Here is a 19066-nt window from a genome sequence, read left to right on the forward strand (position 1 = left end):
CATGTCAATCAAATCAATCACATGTCATGTCCACTTGTACAGTGGGACAATCAGTAACGTCACACTGCTATTTAATATACATGCAAGTCTTCTTTTTTAACGTTTTATTGTTATGTAAGGCTTGCGGCTTACTTTTAAAAAAGGAACCGGTGCCGACTGCTTTGTGATTGATTGTGGTGAGAGCCTACGAAAAAATATACACGCCAAGATTTGTAATTTTCTTTTTTTTTATTCTTGGCCTTCTGGAGATGGCTCTTGCCAACAATGTAGACTTTTAAAAAACAAAACAAAACAAAAACAACACAGACGTGACTTTTTTTCTTTACCAACACTTAAAACTACTCGTCACCAAGAATGCATTGTTTATTTTTTTTGCCGGGTGCATCATGGTTCTCTGAATCTATTAGGCTGTATGCAAAACAGAGACAACAAAAAAAAAAACAGGTTCTACGGGGCTGCCAGACGCTTCATGGTGAGCCTGTGGGTGGAATCATGTGATGTACAGCCGAGAAAATGTTGGAGCACTTCAATACGTTTCTCATGAAATAAATTATCTAGATAGATAGACATCCTTGGGAGGTACAGATAAGTGGCGTTGGGAAAAATGTCCTTGTGGATTTTTAGGATTGCTGAAGACATAGCTTTTATGGCTTTATTGTGAATAGAATCCAGTTTTATTTTTTTTTTGTTTAAATAATGCACTTGCATTTGACTTACTTCTCTCTTTCCCTTTCCCTATCTATCTTTCTCCACCTCCCTACATACAGTCTTCTGTTCCATCGCTTTTTTCATCTCTCTTTTCCTCCTACAGAGTTATATTTTTCTCATTTTCTCACTTTTCTGCTTTGCTTCATAAATACTTTCTCTGTTGTTAAGGGAAATGGGAAACTGATGACATACTTGTGTTTAATCCTTTTTTAAAGTCTATTAAGCATATGATTTCAAATTTTATTTATTTTGTTCTTTTTCTATTATTTTATGTGATATCTTTGGGCTGTAACAACGCATTCAGCTACACCACTTTGCTTTTGCCCTTTTTTTAAGTCTTTCAAAATACAGCCAGATACCTCACAAAGTCTGTACATACATAATAGATTATGAATACAAATATACCTCATGTTTCACTCTTCTTTTTATTGTGAAGCCACTTGAAAGAAAAATCAATATTTTTGTTTCAACAGATCACTGGATTTTTTTTTCATATTTTGTATTGTTATATCAAGAAGGGAATATTTTATTACCAGACATCTACCTCATTTGTTCTAGACTGTGCCAACAATCATGACCACAACCGCCAGTTTCACCAGCCGTTTGGCCCATTTAATTTGCTTGAACAATATGTACTAAGATGAGAAAAAAAAGAAGTTGGTGGACCATTCAGGGCACGAGGCAATGTATTTGCATCGCTTCTTCATTTTATTTTTCCTCTTTTTGTTTTTGTTTGAAATGGCATTATATTGTTTGGGAGAAAATGCCAGAAGGATTATATATTTCTTGTACATGACTATCTGTTCATTGCTGTTCTGTTTTAATGTTGATATGCATTTGAAGGCTTTATTTGCAAAACGGTGTATCTCCATTTTTTTACTTTTGCATTTTATTATTGAAAATGACTGTTCAGAGGGCCTATCACCTATGTGTGAATTCTTACCATTCAAATAGTTTGAGAACATACTTTTTTAACCTATATAAAATGCATTTTGCAATGCAATTCAATGGAATGCTCAATACAAAAGGTCAATTTCCCAACATTCTACAAAATGGAGATACACCGTTTTGCAAATAAACCCTTCATTTATAGTTGACTATAACGCACATTTCATTGACAATTGTATAGTTTTGAAGTAATGTGATACACCAGATCCATACCATCCTGTTGTAGTATGGGCAACCACCACTGATTACGTACAGTGTTTTTTTCTCGGGTTTGTACGTTACTAATGTGCGTGTGTCTGCTCGCTTGAACTCTGATACTCTGTCAATTCCAGTGTTTACTTGAAAAGACTCTGATGGCAGGGTCATCACAGAGTAGTAGATGGTTTATGATATAGTATGATGACAAAGCTCAAACTTCTATGTGTAGTTTACTTCCAGGATATGTTTTATTTTTCTTGGAAGCATTATTATTAGCCCAGCAAAACGTCCCATCCAAACCGTCTTCTTCACAACACACAATTGTTGCTTTCCTGTACTAATGTACCAAAGATTTTGTACAAGTGTGTGTTTCGGTCTCCCTCTAACTCTACGTCTTCCGCACAGTGCTTTTGTGAGATTGGGTGAGACTAGCATTGGCAAAAATGTGTAATGAATAGATAGTCATTACCATAAGTCTTTTTTTTCTTAACTCTGTTACCCATTTTACGAAACAATCACATATGGTTTTAGATGATTTGCTGAGGCAGTGATCGGTTACAAAACAAAACGTAGATTTAAATTAAGTAGAAAACATAAATATAACAGCACATGTTCGTTTCTGAACAAAGGGGCCACGCGGAGGCACAAACGTGATCCTTCGGTGGCCCCCTAACCTAATTGACATATCATGAAGACGCGTTCTTAGACATCTCATTTTCACCGGCACAGTCACCTCTCTCTCCCTCATGACTGTTGTTCCATCCTGGCTTTTTACATTGACACACCACAAGGTTGATATGGCACGCCAGGCACTGAGTGTTGAACTGTGGTACCGGAAGAGAGAACGCCCCTGGTATTCTCTTGAAACCAAAGAAATATTTAAAGAAACACCAAAAAGCCCAGACTTACTCACTGCTGGCCTGCTATCAAAATAAGATGACAAAGTCAGGAAAAAGGAAAGAAATGTGTTTGAGAATAGGATTCACTGAAGATAAAAGAAAGTTATGTACTTACTGAAATAACATGTTGTTTACTTTTAATTTTTTTAAGCCGTGCTTTGCTAGTAGATTGTAGAACGTATTAAGGCTTTATTCGCAGTGTATGAAGCTTAAACATTTCTTCTGTTTCCTTTTGTTCACTTTGGATGAATCCAGTGTATTACGGGAAGGCTGGATTGTGGTGCTCAGGGGTTAAAAAGACACAAAAAAACAGGTGAAAGAGATTTTTTTTCTTCGTTTTGCCATTGACTCGTAGCATATTTAGAAATAAATTACTGCTTTAAATTTAAATGTCTTTCCTTGTCGTTTCTCTCATCATCAGAACTGTGTTGTGTAGTACGTACTTTTGTAATCACACCTCCCTCCTTTGCCCTTAATTTACTCTTGTGCCTGACCAACAACTGAATTTGCTGTGTTGCAAAGCCAAACCTCCTTGCCCAACTTCTTCATCGGTCTTTGTTGCAGGGCAAATAAAGTGAGATGGGCTCACGCAAGAAGTCAAAAGAATGCCATAAAGGGTCCTGAAAAGGAAACCACAATTAAATTGGGACACAGACACAGGAAGTGTTTTATTGCCTCAAAATAATTGCACTACACCAGACAATGGCTAGACATTTCACCATTGTTCGGGGACAGGATGTCCCATTCACCATTACAACATGGTCATAGCTTCTCCTCTTGATGATTTGAAATAAGTCCATTTCACTCCAGACCAGCGAAGGTCATATTACTGCTCCTGCTGTAGCATATTATGATGAGCACATGTCACATTGATAATCAGTGGCATTTTCAAGAAAACATTTGCTTTTGTACTTCTTCCATCAATTAAATAATAATGCTATGGATTAGCTGTCTTAAAGGCATGCCATAATGCATGCAGTACATGAAATACTCTTTCTGTTTGCACGTCATTGGCATAAAAGTCAGCTAGCTGCACGTTGTGTATAAACATTAGCAGGGTGTGTTTGCTTGTTGCTATGATTATAAGATTAACCTAAGTCTTTAAGCCTATTAGTTACAGGCAATTGTGCCAAACATTGCCTGAAAATAAATGAGGTGTGTGGTCTTGATGTATCCTAGACTAGTTTTTTTTTACATCTGACAATAACTGTGTTTTATATAACTCACTGAGATATTTCAATGAAAAGTCCACAACTAACGACTACATCCTATTCCAAACTATGTGATTTTCAAATGAACATTCCTACTCATTGCATAAGCTGATAACAGTTGTCTTTAAAACTTCCAGCAAATCCTATTTTCTACATTCTAATGTAAAGTGTCCCAGATAACATGATTGATTTTGCACATTTTACAGAAGTTGTAAAAGTATTTTTTCCTGTTATTTCCTGTTAATGCTGCAAATAATCGTACTGAATCTGCAGCAGCTATAGACTTACTTTTCAACACTCACAGGTCACAAGCGTGAACTCTCTGTGGCTACGCTAAACACACACACACACACACACACACACACACACACACACACACACACACACACACACACACACACACACACACACACACACACACACACACACACACACACACACACACACACACACACACACACACACACACACACACACACACTGATCCTGGTCTGGCACAGATGTGAAGCACGCATGACTTCCTGGTCCCGCATTTAATTTGTAAATATTTCATTTACACAGAAAACAGTCAAACAACAGTTAAAAAAAACCCAAAAAAACAGGTGTGCAGCATTAAGGGAAATCGGCAATTTGTGTTCAACACACACACACACACACACACACACACACACACACACACACACACACACACACACACACACACACACACACACACACACACACACACACACACACACACACACACACACACACACACACACACTGCTGCACACTTTGCACACAGAGTTGACGACTTAGCAGTACAAAGGTCAAAGTCCTACTCTGCAAAAGCAGGCAATTAAACTAATGATGCCAGGGTGTGTGCTGCATTAAGCAGCTAAAATGGAGTAAAGATTGGTTAATTAAGGGCTGAAGAACCCGATGTAATTAGGCCCGGGCCTCAAGATTAGTGGCCTTCAATGGGTCTTGCAGGGATTTGCAGGTAATAGAGTTATTATTAGGGGGGGTTGAGGATGGGGTGGGGTGGGGGGTAGTCAGGCCAGTCAGTTTGTTACATTAAGACTTCTGAATAAACAAAAACAAATTAGCGGCTGCCGTCCCAATAATGGCTTATCTTGTCTGCGGTTGACAGAAATCTATGCCCTATAACACTGTGTTAATTTTATGCACCACTGACAGCCAGCCCGGGCAATCAATGGAGGCACTATAAACTAGGCTAAACCATCAATCTGATTTGAGGAAGTAGCAGTTGGGGGTATGTGGGGTGGGGGTTGGGGGCCGCTTGGTTGGCTGGGCTCGGTTGTCTTCCGTCTTTTGCCCCTGCTGCTGGCTCATTCGGAGGCCTGTCATGCTGAACGCTTACGCTTATTCACCGGGGCTAGTGTGGCCACGGCCCAGGCCTCTGCCCTTTACCTGGAGGGAGGTGGGCGCATGAGTGTGTGCTTTTCTGACCACAACCCTCCCAGTCCCACACATGTATTTTTTTGTTTATACACGGTGTTGCAAGGAGGGGCAAGACACTGGCAGCCAACCACGTGAGCTAATTTTTTGACCGGTTGAGTTGTGCGCAGCCAGAGTCGCGCAGCCAGGGGGAAAAAAAATTGAGAACCCATGTATAGGGAAACACATACGTACGTAACTAAACAAGTTCTCAAGCAGCGCTTGTGTGCTGAGGAGGATTCTTATGAAGTCCTTTTGGGTTGTGTTATCACTGAACAGGATCAACATTTTCAGGACTAAATGTATAAGGAAATAAATTATCTAAATTAGAAGAAATCCTTCTTGTAATATCAAATAAAGAAAAAAAAACCCACAAAGAATATAGGGTGAATACGGTTCAATTAGGCCACGTTTTTTAATTTACATATGAAAAGAAGTGACCCAATTTACCCTTAATTCATCCCCTCTACTGGGCCCGTCGGTCTTTTGCGTAGCGGTATCCTTTCATCTGAGAGCGCCCACAGTGGACCAAAGCTTTAGAACTAGACCTGGTCACTGAAACTGTGCCATTCCCAATATAGCCACTCATTATTCTGGGCAGCCGTCATGTGACTAAACGCCAAGATTACTACTGATTACTACCATCCTCATCCCCCCCTAGCCACTGATCCAATTAAATATTTACATGTAAAAAGGCTATAATTTCATTCCGGTGATTCAGCCCCTGAGCTGAGCTGAAACAGCTTCTTTAACTCGTTTATGCCACAGGATTTCTATCAATGTAACTGCGGGATATTTACCTGATGAATGATGACCTGTTTGCCCAATACTGTCTGCTACGTAAATGGTGAAGAGGTTGTGGACATTATTAGCTAGAGTTACAGTATATTATTTGGTTTACAGTATGGCATACCAGCTGGTCCTGATCACAGTGTAGCCTATAGAAGTGACTGTTATTTCATTCAGATGTGAAAAGCAGTAATTGAAACCAGTGCTTTAAGTGGAAAAACAAATAAGTACTGATACTTAGCTAAAAAAACTTGAAATGCAACAATATACAGGTACGCTATAAAACACTGGCCCCCGTAAAGCACTGATTGAAACATTCGCAGTGTGAAGTTAGTGGAAAACGTGCACTTGGTTCTCATTGGACACCGGATGAAATGAATCAAGGTCTTAGCGGCGTGAAAGGAAATCAGCATTTTTCCTACTCAGAGGCTTATATCCAATCGATGAGCCATCCATAACAGTAACACAAACAAAGATGCTGTCTCCTCTGCTTTGCTTTTCTAGTCGCCATTGATTTGATGGTGAACTTTCACCCCTGGAGTGAGATTCTACACAAAGATCACCTCATAGCTGTCAAGGGTGATTAGCTTTGCTGATCTGAAGGACTGGATCGTGTTAGCGTCAATACCAATTAGCGACTTCAGCATATCGCTCCAAACCGACCGGGCCTGTCACTCCAATTAATTTAGTCCCCTTTTTTTCAAATAGTCAAAATTAGCCCTATAGATTTTGCTGAGCAATTGTTACTGTCGATGCCATGGCACTCGTGTTCGACAATTCTTCAGTACTTTATGCTCATCCTTATCTACCGCAAGTGTGTCCTGACACACAAGGTAAAAAACTGTGCTATGCAAATACAATATGTTGTGTTGCTTCATCACAATGAGCATCCATAGTGCACAGTGCTCTTCAACAACACAGTCGCAGTCTACTGCAGATCTCTTGAGAAGTTGCTCACTGGAAAACCGTGTGGGTTGCTGCTGAACCATGGAAAGAAAAAGCCAACATAGACCTACAGTGTTTGATGTATTATCTTTTCAGGTTTATTTTCAATAAACACCCACCCACCTTACATGAAGATGTGAGCATGACATAATAACGGTTCTTAACAATATGAATCTGTCCAAAAAACCTGTGGCATAAAGGATAGAGGAATATTTGGGATCTTTCAAGAATTAGAGCAACAATAAAGCCATTTTTATAGTTTGCATTTGAATCCCAGCCAGATGTCTGCTGGGAATGTACAGCTCAGTTATCACTTGGTTTGAATTCTGCATTAAACACAGGATCATTATGGTCTCATGTTGCGATGCTATTGAAAAAAAAACATTTCATAGTATAAACAAATAACACTGTTGAGATCTTGTCTCATGTTGTGTCTTGCATGTTGTGCGACACAGCATTACCCATTTCCCATGATGTATATAGAGACCCATATTGCATTATGGAAACATAATTGTTGGTAAAAGAAATCAGTGGGGGATATTACAGTGCTACTCTGCCTGTTCTTGTGTATCGTGTTTCTTTTATCTGGCTGCTTAGTGTGGAGTCTGGCTGCTTTGGGCAGTGGCCCTCGGCTGTGGCGAAGTTTTCACTGGGCCTGCGCAGAGACACACAAAGGCAGTCGGACTTCAAAGGCCACATGAGAACACCATCCATCATGCTCCATACATGGAATTCCTCGCTTAAAGTCAATGCACGATTTAGTTGGGGGCTCGCTAGGGGTGAGGGAAGATCAAAATCACCACTGCTTGGCCCCCATGGTCATCTGATACGGGGAGGGTGGGGGGGACAGGGGGGAGGGGGGGGGGGGGGGGGTGCTTGCTTACACCCAACAATCATCAGTACACCTACAACTCAACATCAGGCATGAGGGCAACGGGTAGAAGACGGGTGGAACGCTTTTTAGAAAGCGTTAAACACTCTCGAAGAAAGAAAAGCTTTGAGACAGTGCTGTGCGTACCGTGCCTGAACTGAATGACATGCAAGACAAAGAAGAATTTAGGGTTAACGTAACCAAGCCAATGTAATAAAGGTTTTTTAAGTTTTGTGAAATGAGAGTGCCTTGGAATTCTTTTTCTTTTACCCAAGTTTTCCCATTCAAAGAGCTCCACAAACAATTTTTTTTTTTTTGAGTGCAGGAAGTGCTCCTAAAACAAACAGTTAGGGAATTCTACTGACTGACATGCGTTTTGCATCTACACGTCCCTGACAGTGCTGATGGAGGAGGGGCCAAATTCCTCATAACAATAGGTGGAGCGTATGAGACTGATGCTTTGTAGCTAGGGATTATTTTTCATTAGATCTAGTTCATAGCTCATGACCTGTGTTTGAAAGTAGACACAATGACCTGACACTTCTATCCTTAGCACTACACTCATACTGTGAGTTGGTGTGTGATGTATTCAAGCAGTTTCAGTGGAAAGCATGCAATGGGTTATTTAAAACAGTGTTTCTCAACAGGGGTGCCACAGGCCCCCCTCAGGGGTGCCGCGGAAACGTGGCTGATAAATAAATTATGTAATATAATACATATTTGTCTAAATTGAAGTTAATGCTAGTCAGTAGAATGTTTCATCTGCCATTTACGCACAATAAAGTAAATATAGGTCACCCTAGTCAGCTGCAACTTCGAACGTCTCCAAATGTGTTACTTTTCTAAGCTTTTATGGTATCGGATGTGATACCATGTTGCGGCTTGTTGTTTTAGGGTGCCTTTAAATTTTTCAAGAATTGCAAGGGTGCCTCGCCTAAAAAAAGGTTGAGAAACTCTGATCTAAAAGATGCTATTTGAGTGTTATTTTATATCTCATTTTTGTTCGGTTGGGGAATTTTGGGACTATACTGGGTATAATGTCATTTGTTTTAATTCCTTTCTTAGTTGTGTCAAGGTTTGCATGGTATTCCAAATGAGCAAAAACACACAATTGACACATAGAATTCAAAGTGTGCATACTCACTGATAGAAATGACTCAATATGGCTGAATGAATAAGAAAACAGTTTAGTAAAATGTCTTATTCGGTGGATCAATCTGAAACACTGTCTAGGTATAGGCTAATGGTGCATGTGTATTGGTGTTCTTGTTTTCAAAATACGAGATATCACCTACACACGTTGCTTAAAACGGCTTAGTACCATTTTGCGTTGATTTATTTCTCTAATCCATGAGCATTAGATTAGAAACGGAGGTTGTAAATGGAGGGGCTGGGGGCCAATAACCTCTTGCTCCGAGCTATTAAGGCTCCTAATGCAATATGGCAAAGGGTGATACATGTGTACACAGAGCACTGTCTCCCTGCTCACCCAGTCAGTCATCATAAAGGTATTGCCATACGTATATAGTGGCCTGTGGTGGTTGCCATGACGGCAAGCAGCACCATAGCAACCAAATATGCAATCAAGTCCGACAAATCATTTGTTGATCAATGTTGAGGCGTTGTGGCACAAAGCTTGTCAGAAGAGCTTAAAGTAAGTATGTCGGTTGAAAAACAGGTCAGCCTTGGGCAAGTGTGTGCCGGACAAGCAACATATTTTTTTGTTCTTATTTCTGCGGCTGAACTATATAGTTCAAAATTAGCCTATAGCCACATTGTTTATTTGACACACACACCATGAGCTGAAAATCGAGACGCTGCATTGATAGCATGTCTCACATAGTGTCTTGGGCGACAGAACGACACACACTTGTGAGCGAGGAACTAGTTGTGTGGGTTATGAAACACAATATACCTACGACACTCACACATTTCCATGTCAGGTTTCATGTAGGCAACATAGCTATCATGTTTGACAATTCCCATCAGGTTAATGACAGTGTGTGTACCATTTTAGTTAGTGACATAAATATGTATGTACACATAACAGGGAAAGGCCATCTGTCACTAAACTACATGTAATACTGACATAAGCTCCCCTATTAGATGATGCACATTTTTTTGTCAGTCCATTCGGCAATTTTTGTTTTTCTTTAACCTGTTTTTTTTTCTTCTTTTTTTTACAATGTAAATAACTGAACGGCTAAAATCCCAAAAACACACCTGGCCCTGCCTGCATGTATGCCTATGCTTGATATGAAACATTTAGAATGCAAATTCGTCAGAGCACAGTGTCATTCTATACCAGACACTGACGGCCTAACAAATACAGCTGTAGGAGGGCAGAACCCCTCTCTACCCACGCTCCCCCCATCCAGGGGCGGATCTAGCCATTTTGGGGCCCTATGCAAAATATAAGCATGGGGCCCTCAAAAGTCACATTTTGAACACGCCACCAATTGCCATGGAAGGAGCGAAGGTGCTATTTTAGTGTTTTGTCTCATATACATGTTCGATTTCTTTATGTGAGTGACAAATTACGATTAGGCCTACTTTTTTGTGTGTTTATCGTGACTGGTTTAACAGTTGGGTGCCCCTATGGGGGTAGATTTGTTCAAGGCCCTAGGCAATTGCCTAGGTTTGCCTAATGGAAAGTCCGCCTCTGTCCCCACCATACTCCATGTAGTATTCTTGTTTTGCCTTACAAATGTACCCCACTCCCCCAGCACAGCCAGGCCCACCACCCCACAGTCCATGCTTGACAGTCAGGGAAGTTGACAGTGGTGGTGGGGGGGGAGAGAAACGGGTCCGTTGACCCAGGCCCAGGGAGAAGAGGGGGCCCAGAATTGAGTCCTCATTCAATTGTATGTACTGGGTGGGGGTGTCCTTTCAAGATGACGTTGTTCTGGGCGCAGCAAAAGCTTGTCAGCAGCCGCGCTGCCACTACTACACAATGGAGGTTATGGTGAGAGCAGATGACAGGTTGTTTCATTGCCATCTCCTCCCCCCCTCGACCAGCCCTGATGGCCTTTTCCACACTGGGGAGATGGAAAAGGTTTAGGCCATAGGTTGCAGACAGCGATCAGAATAAAGGAGGTGGAGAGGAGGGGTTTACCATATCAGTCAATGATCATTTTAGGTCAATCCACTTTTAGACTCACTCCACAATGACCCAATGTAAACAGACACGTACCCAGTACTACCCACGCATACATGCATTCGCAACACACACACTCACATACGCACACACACACACACACACACCAATGCAAACACAGACACAATTACTCACTCTCACATACACACACACACACACACACACACACACACACACACACACACACACACACACCACACACACGCACACACACACACACACACACACACACACACACACACAACACACACACACGCACGCACGCACGCACGCACGCACGCACGCACGCACGCACGCGCACACACACACACACACACACACACACACACACACACACACACACACACACACACACACACACACACACACACACACACACACACACAGAAACACAAACTTAGTACACAGTACACACACACATTTATAAAGTCTAGCAATGATGTAATGATCAATGACATGTACGTAGTTATTGGTATCAGTCTTTTTATGTAATCAAATTTTTATTCTTAAAGTAATAATAATAATTAGTATTAGTATTTTCAAGTCAAGTCAAGTCAACTGTACTTTATTGTCAAAAATCCATGTAACAGGAACACAGAAGTTTGAAATTGCGTTTGACAAGTCTCCGATGTGCAGTTAAACTACCATAAACATACGGTATAAGACATTGTCAAGAGTTTCCACCGTAGTGACCTAATGTTCCAGCTTTGCCAGTCACCACCGCATCCAGGAGGGGAAGGGGGCAGGCAGCTAGCCTGGCCTTGCCATCCGTAACCGCCAGTCAATTCACATTTCCCTCCACGTTTTGTCTGGCCCAGGCCCACTGACCAGTCAGTGAACAGTGGAGGGACGAGGGAGAGGGGGTATGCGCATGTACTTCAAACTTCAACAAAGCTCACTCTTCCCACCAGCCATGTCTTTCTCAACATTATGACCAAACATCACCACTTGGGTAAAAAAATTATTCACATTTCAAGTTTCAACAGAGTTCAGCTCTTCCACCAGTAATCGTTTTTCAATTTGACAATGCCAGGTACAAATTAAATTACGGTAGTATGAGGATATAGTGATACCAGGCTAGCTGGCAGCTCTCTCCTAGCCAGGCTGTGCCCTCCTAGTGACGCAACACTTTCAGCATTGTAACTAGTCAGGTCAAGAGCAATGCAAGTACTTTCTGAGTTCCCGAAAATACGGGATCTCCTCCAACTTTGTCGGTAAACAAACAACCATAAGCAAACCAAGGGAAGCCGTTAAGGAAATGCCTTTTGAGAAATGCTAATTGTTATGCTCTTGGTCAGACCAAGTCTAGAAGAGATTTGAACGTCGATGATAATCAGGCTAGCTCTGTCCTGTCCCTACATCTACAGGGGGACATCCCTCTCTGGTCTGGGTATGTACCTGCTGGATGTCCCACTGGGTAAGGAGATCAGCTAAACATGTCATCTGGACACCTTCTATTGGACATACATTGTTAAAATGATTTAATTATTGGCTGTTATTATGTTATTGGCTGTTGTTGCGCTATAGGCTGTTACGATGCATATTTACAAAGCATTACATTACACTTCGCTGATGCCCAATCGACTTACAGTTATTTTAGAGGATACAGTCTACAGTCTAGTTACAGTCCCTGGAGCAATGTGGGATGAGATGCCTTGCTCAAGGGCACTTAAGCCATGGATGGAGTTGTACGGAGAGGTAAGGGTGGGATTCGAACTCGCAACCCTCGGATCTTCAGTCCACTTCCTCCCTAACCATTAGGCCATGGCTGACCCATTTGGTCAAGGCTACACCATTTACATGTTATATAGGCACTTAATAGACATGACCATAGTATGAGGCAGTTCTGCAGGTTCTGTCTAAACAAAATCCGCACAAATCTGTAAAACTTTTAACAGCAACTAATGACAAGAATGCTTTTGAGACAAAAGTCCGCAGGACGTTAAACAAATTCAAAGACTGTATGGCAAACTTTGGCAGCACGTGTTGCAAAACACAAGCCACTTATCCAGCAGCGGGCGTATTGAAATGTATTAAGTCCTCGAGACAGCTTAGCTTCCTTTGTACATCCGTCTGTCATTACGAGCATGGAGAAGATCTTCCCTAAGCTCCGGATTACTATGTCACTATTACACAAACACCATTTCAAAAAGTAAATAGCCTAAATATTGTCTTGATAAAAGACAGACATTTTATGCTTTCTTTCTTTTTCGGATAGGCCTACACAAAGAGAGATGGACCGCTGTGGTAACAACTGCTTGTTCCAGGAGCCACAACCCTCTGTAGAGCATCTATGTAACAACTAAAGTGTTCTTTTGAAATCATCAGCCTTCTAAAATATATAATGTGATATTGTAAAACACCTGTCCTGTACCCTAACTGAAATGTGCCTTTTTTGCTCCTTAAGGTACTGTACAATGATCTTCTCTATCTGTGCCTTTATTGCTGCACAACCACCCCCATCATAGGACAAGTATTTTTAATATGAGGGATTGAACAAATAAACAAAAAATTGTGTCAGTGGTCATACAATAATCGAGACGAATATGGGTGGACACTGGGCAGGCAAACAGACGGTAGACAGACAAATGCACAGACTTATAGACAGGTACATATAGAGAGACACAGCACAGCATGATGCAGACAGACAGACAGATGGCAGACAAACCAATGCAGACAGGCAGATCAACATGCAATTATACCATTTCTAATGAAATAGAGAGCTCCATTAAAGGCATTGGAAGTCGATTCTGTTTGTGTACACGTGCATGTAGTGTGTGTGTGTGTGTGTGTGTGTGTGTGTGTGTGTGTGTGTGTGTGTGTGTGTGTGTGTGTGTGTGTGTGTGTGTGTGTGTGTGTGTGTGTGTGTGTGTGTGTGTGTGTGTGTGTGCGTGTGTGTGTGCGTGTGCGTGTATGAGTGTCTAAGTTAGACTAACGTAGCCACAGAGAGTTCACGCTTGTGACCTGTGAGTGTTAAAAAGTAAGTCTAGCTGCTGCAGATTCAGTACGATTATTTTCATCATTTAAACTGGACATAATGGGTGGAAAATGAAATACTTGAAATTACAGTGCATGATGCAGGTGCATGCGTGCACGCAAACAGGAGGGGACAAAGGGGTCATTTGAGGGGGCCCAAATCTGGGTTTCCACTGCATGTATTGGATAGGTGGTCCATTCAGATGACTTTGTCCTGGGCCCAGCAAAATCTGTCAGCAGCCCTGTATGTATAAGTGCACTATGTGTACAGCGTATGTTCGCAAGAGGGTGGAGAGAAAAAGAAAGGGAAAATGTTATTTGCAAAACGGTGTATCCACCATTTTTGACTTTTGCTTTTTATTATTGGAAATGACTGTCCAGAGGTCCTATCAACTTTTATATTGTTGCCATTCAAATATTTTGGGAACATGCATTTTAACCTAAAAAAGCATTTTGCAATACAATGCAATGGAATGTCCGGTACAAAATGTCAATTTCCCAACATTCCACAAAAAGGAGATACACCGTTTTGCAAATAAACCCTTCAAATGTAGAAAATGTGGTATAGTAGGGACTATACATGGAACAGTTATGGCTGACTGAAAAAAAAAGTCACAAAAGGATTTCAGGTGTGCTTGAAGGCTCAATGTCGGAGTGAAGCACCAGGTCGCTTTCCCATTTTGCTTTTCTGGAAGTCTGATCATTTGAGGGGAGAGGGCAATCATTTTGCTGTTGTTGATTTTATTTTTAACCACTGGTCTCATCGAGCCCCGTATTTCTGACAGTTGAGTAGCAGAGTTCAAGTCTGCCTTATTGTTCGAAGTCCTTTCAAGTTCCTACGCAGTGTAATTCTCAATGGCGTATTATCCAATAAAGAGTGGCGAGTGAATTACTGAAGTGTTTTGAACCAATGGTCTGTGGGGTTAGTGAGAACATTGAGAGGAGCTGCTTAACTTGGGGGAGGTTTGTCATTTTGACTGCTGCTGCTGTATGGCTAGGTACAGTCCATAACACACTTCTTACAGGTGCACTGTGTAGGATGGTGGCCAGAGTAGTTATTGCAACTATGCTGCTCATTGACACTGAGCTGCTTATTGCCAAAATTGATGTTTTCATGTATATACTTACTAAGTAACAAACTGATTTTGTTTGTTTGAATTTATTATGACCAAAACAACAGTAAGCTTTGCAGCTAAAATGCTTTATGGAAGCATTTGTTAAAAAGGTAACATTTATGAATAGGCAGCATGAGTAAGTACTAAAAATATTACAAAGTGCACCTTTAAGTAGATCTTAAGATGGAATAGCATTTCACATCATGTATGTGCACATGGTTATGGTTAAGGGTAGGAATGTGCAATGAAAGTACATACCATTACAAGTTGATGAATGTAGATATACTAACTTAAGAAATATAGAAGAAAATACCTTGAACTTTGCCAGTGTACTGTACATTCCCTGGTGCAGTATAAAGCTTTGCGAGGTGATCCTGGTGGTCTAGGCGAAGTGTTTTCATCCAAATGAATGGTCATCTCTTCAATGCTGCTCCATCTGTGAAGAGGGGTAAAGAGGACATCCTATTAACTCGTTCCGCTTTCAGTATGTGGTGATCAAAAGATGGTTTGATGTGTTTTTGTGAGAAGGCCTATAAGAGTTGGTCAGGTTTGAAGTTGTCAGAGGTGTCCCTGTAATTATGAATCATGTCTTGTGTACAGTATTTCTATAGATTTCAAATTTGAGGTTTCATTTGCAAGACCTTTTTATTTATTGACTACTAGATAAACGTGAATGTTTTCTTCTTGTTTGCATATAAATGACACAACCCCGAAACTTTTAATTGGCGCACAGCACTCACCTAGTTACAAGTTCACTCAGTGAACCACTTGCGTTTTTGAGACATACAAAACAAAATAATAGTTTCACCTACTACAATACACCATGGTTTGATTGCCTTCCCAGCAAGAATGGAACAACAATGTTGTTAGTCTACTGCTGTGTCTCTGAGGAGATAGATAGTGTCTACGAAAGTCTAACAAGGCCCACCTCTCTGTCCACTCTCTCCTCTCCCCGTCAGCCATTCCCTTCTTTCTGAGGAGTAAGGGCCTTGATTTCTTGCACTAATTGGAACCCTACTTCTGTCGAGCTCCGACAATAATCTCGGGGGTTAACCAGGGGCAAAAATCTCTCTTGTAAGGACACATGAACCTGTGCTGTGTGTGTGTGTGTGTGTGTGTGTGTGTGTGTGTGTGTGTGTGTGTGTGTGTGTGTGTGTGTGTGTGTGTGTGTGTGTGTGTTGTGTGTGTGTGTGTGTGTGTGTGTGTGTGTGTGTGTGTGTGTGAGAGAGAGAGAGAGCGAGAGAGAGAGAGAGAGAGAGAGAGAGAGCGACAGAGAGAGAGAGCGAGCGAGAGAGAGAGAGAGAGAGAGAGAGAGAGAGAGAGAGAGAGAGATTTGAGATTTTAGGAATACTTTATTATAAAACAATGAGTTATCTTACAGGAGGTTTAAAAGTATTCCAAAATAAAAAGTATAAAAAAACAAGGTTATTCATGATAACCATTGTGACAACACCAATTCATTGTTTACAACAGAGCAAATGGCATTGCCATAACACCAAACACTTTCGAATACATCAATAGCCTTTGTAGAACTGTAAAATAAGAACTCCATTTGTATTCTGGATTTCACAAGTCTCAAAAATATGTCCAGTACATTATAATCCAGGTCTTGGTCGATTTTGTTTTTTCTGCTTACATAGACAGCCATTTTAGCGTTACCCAAAACAAAGTTGATCAACTCTCCTTTTGAACAATCAAGTTTGCTGTACTTAAACCCCAAAATGAACACCTCCCTTGAAAAGTACTCATGGAATGACGTAAAGACAGACTGTAAGAGATCAAATAAAACACATAATCTATTACAATAATAGAACGCGTGGAACACAGTTTCTCTCTCAGTACAGAAGGGACATGTAGGGCCAACATTTGGGTTAATAACAGAAATAAAAGAATTAGTGGCCACAATGCAATGTAGAACCCTCCATTGCAAGTCACCCATTTTCTTAGTTAATGGCGGCTTATACAGAGTTCTCCATACAGGAGCAAGACATTGGAATGCAGGAACATTTCGCCAAGGAATATCAATTCTATCAGCAAGCCATTTCCTATTCAGTACTTTAACACAGTTTCTGTAGATCATTTTTCCACTGACTTCATAAAAAAGCATGACATTTTGTTCGGGATTACCACCACAATCATCTTTCAGGGACATTTTTAATGCAGGAAAGGGATCATTGGGGTCAAGGACCACAATGCCATTATCAAAATCTCTCAACATCTGTCGTAACACTTTCGAAACACATTTCCAAGTCAAAATCCAAAGAAATGATCCCTGAAAGTACAGAGAGAGAGAGAGAGAGAGAGAGAGAGAGAGAGAGAGAGAGAGAGAGAGAGAGAGAGAGAGAGAGAGAGAGAGAGAGAGAGAGAGAAGTCACAACACTGAGTTGAAGCTGCACTGATAGTTACACTATCCAAAAAATATTTAACAAAAATTGATCCATCCACTTCAAATGAAACTCAAGCCAAAGTTAGGTTTGGAATTACTATATAATATCTATATAACTATCTATATAACTATCTCTATACTATATAATTACTACCACAATCAGAGGACACAGTATCAATACAGTAAATGGATGGTCTGAAGAAAAAAAAACACCAGCCCAATAAGTTTAGCAATTTACATGAAACCATGGATTTCTATTTAGCAATGAATATTTATTTACATATCTATTTATATATGTATGTATTAAACAATGAGTACTATTGAACATTGTTCATCATAAAATAATTCAACTGATTTAAAATGAGTGACAACCAATAAACAATAATGTACATCCTATCTATACATAGCCTACAATAGATTTGATGTGCTCACTGTGTCATACACATAAATATGAAGGAAATTTTAGTTGCCAAATGCATTTCAAAACCAATATTTCAATAATTAAAACAATATCGGGTATAGGGCCTATTGATCAAAGACACTTATCATCAAAAGGTGACGCTGCTTCATAATTGCAGCAAACCTTTATGTTTTTTCTATGAGTGTGTCTGTGACCAATGTTCATGAGTGAGGTGAATGCCATCTGTCTGTCTGCATTCGGAAGCCTTCTTGAAGATGCGGTCACGTGTACATTGGCGTCCTCTAGTGGACATCTCCAGACACTAACTACAAATGTGTAACCCCTCTGTAGATGTGGATCTTCATAGGGCAGGGGTATTCAATTAAATGTCAACAAGGGCCAGTTTTTCAAATTCCTCCCAGTAAAGGGGCCGAACTATATGTATGTTTTATGGTTGGCTATTCTGTCAATGAAAAAAATATGGGAGACTTCATTGAAGTGGAAAAGGTTTGCATTTCTTAGATGTAATTTCCTACATTTTAATGTCCTGTGTCCAGTTTCAGCACGACAACGGAACCCATACTTTTATCTCTGAATTCCAAAAAAAAACGATCCTGTATTTCAAGGGGCTTGAGGGGGGCCAGAACCTTGCTGTCCAAGGGCCGCAACTGGCCCCAGGGCTGCCATTTGAATAGCCCTGTAGGGCATGATGACTACTAGGCTAAGTGATAGAACAACATTGTTGGCAACATTTAGTTTTTAATTGCATGCATTTGATTACATATAATAGACGATCATGTAGCTACACGGTGCCAAACAGTAAAGTAAAGTGTACGTTAATAATGTGGCTCACTTGGACTCCCAAAGGTCATTCTCAGGGTTCTAGTAGGCCTACACGACTACTGGTACAATTTACCAGACAGATGCAGGTCAAATGGGGCAATGGAAAATCCTCCGCATTCTATCCAATGGTGTCCAGGCCACGAAGGTGGGCTGCTATCCTCTGCATTATTGTTTATTTGC

Source organism: Engraulis encrasicolus, chromosome 3, assembly GCF_034702125.1.
Source record: "Engraulis encrasicolus isolate BLACKSEA-1 chromosome 3, IST_EnEncr_1.0, whole genome shotgun sequence".
Lineage (NCBI taxonomy): Eukaryota > Metazoa > Chordata > Actinopteri > Clupeiformes > Engraulidae > Engraulis > Engraulis encrasicolus.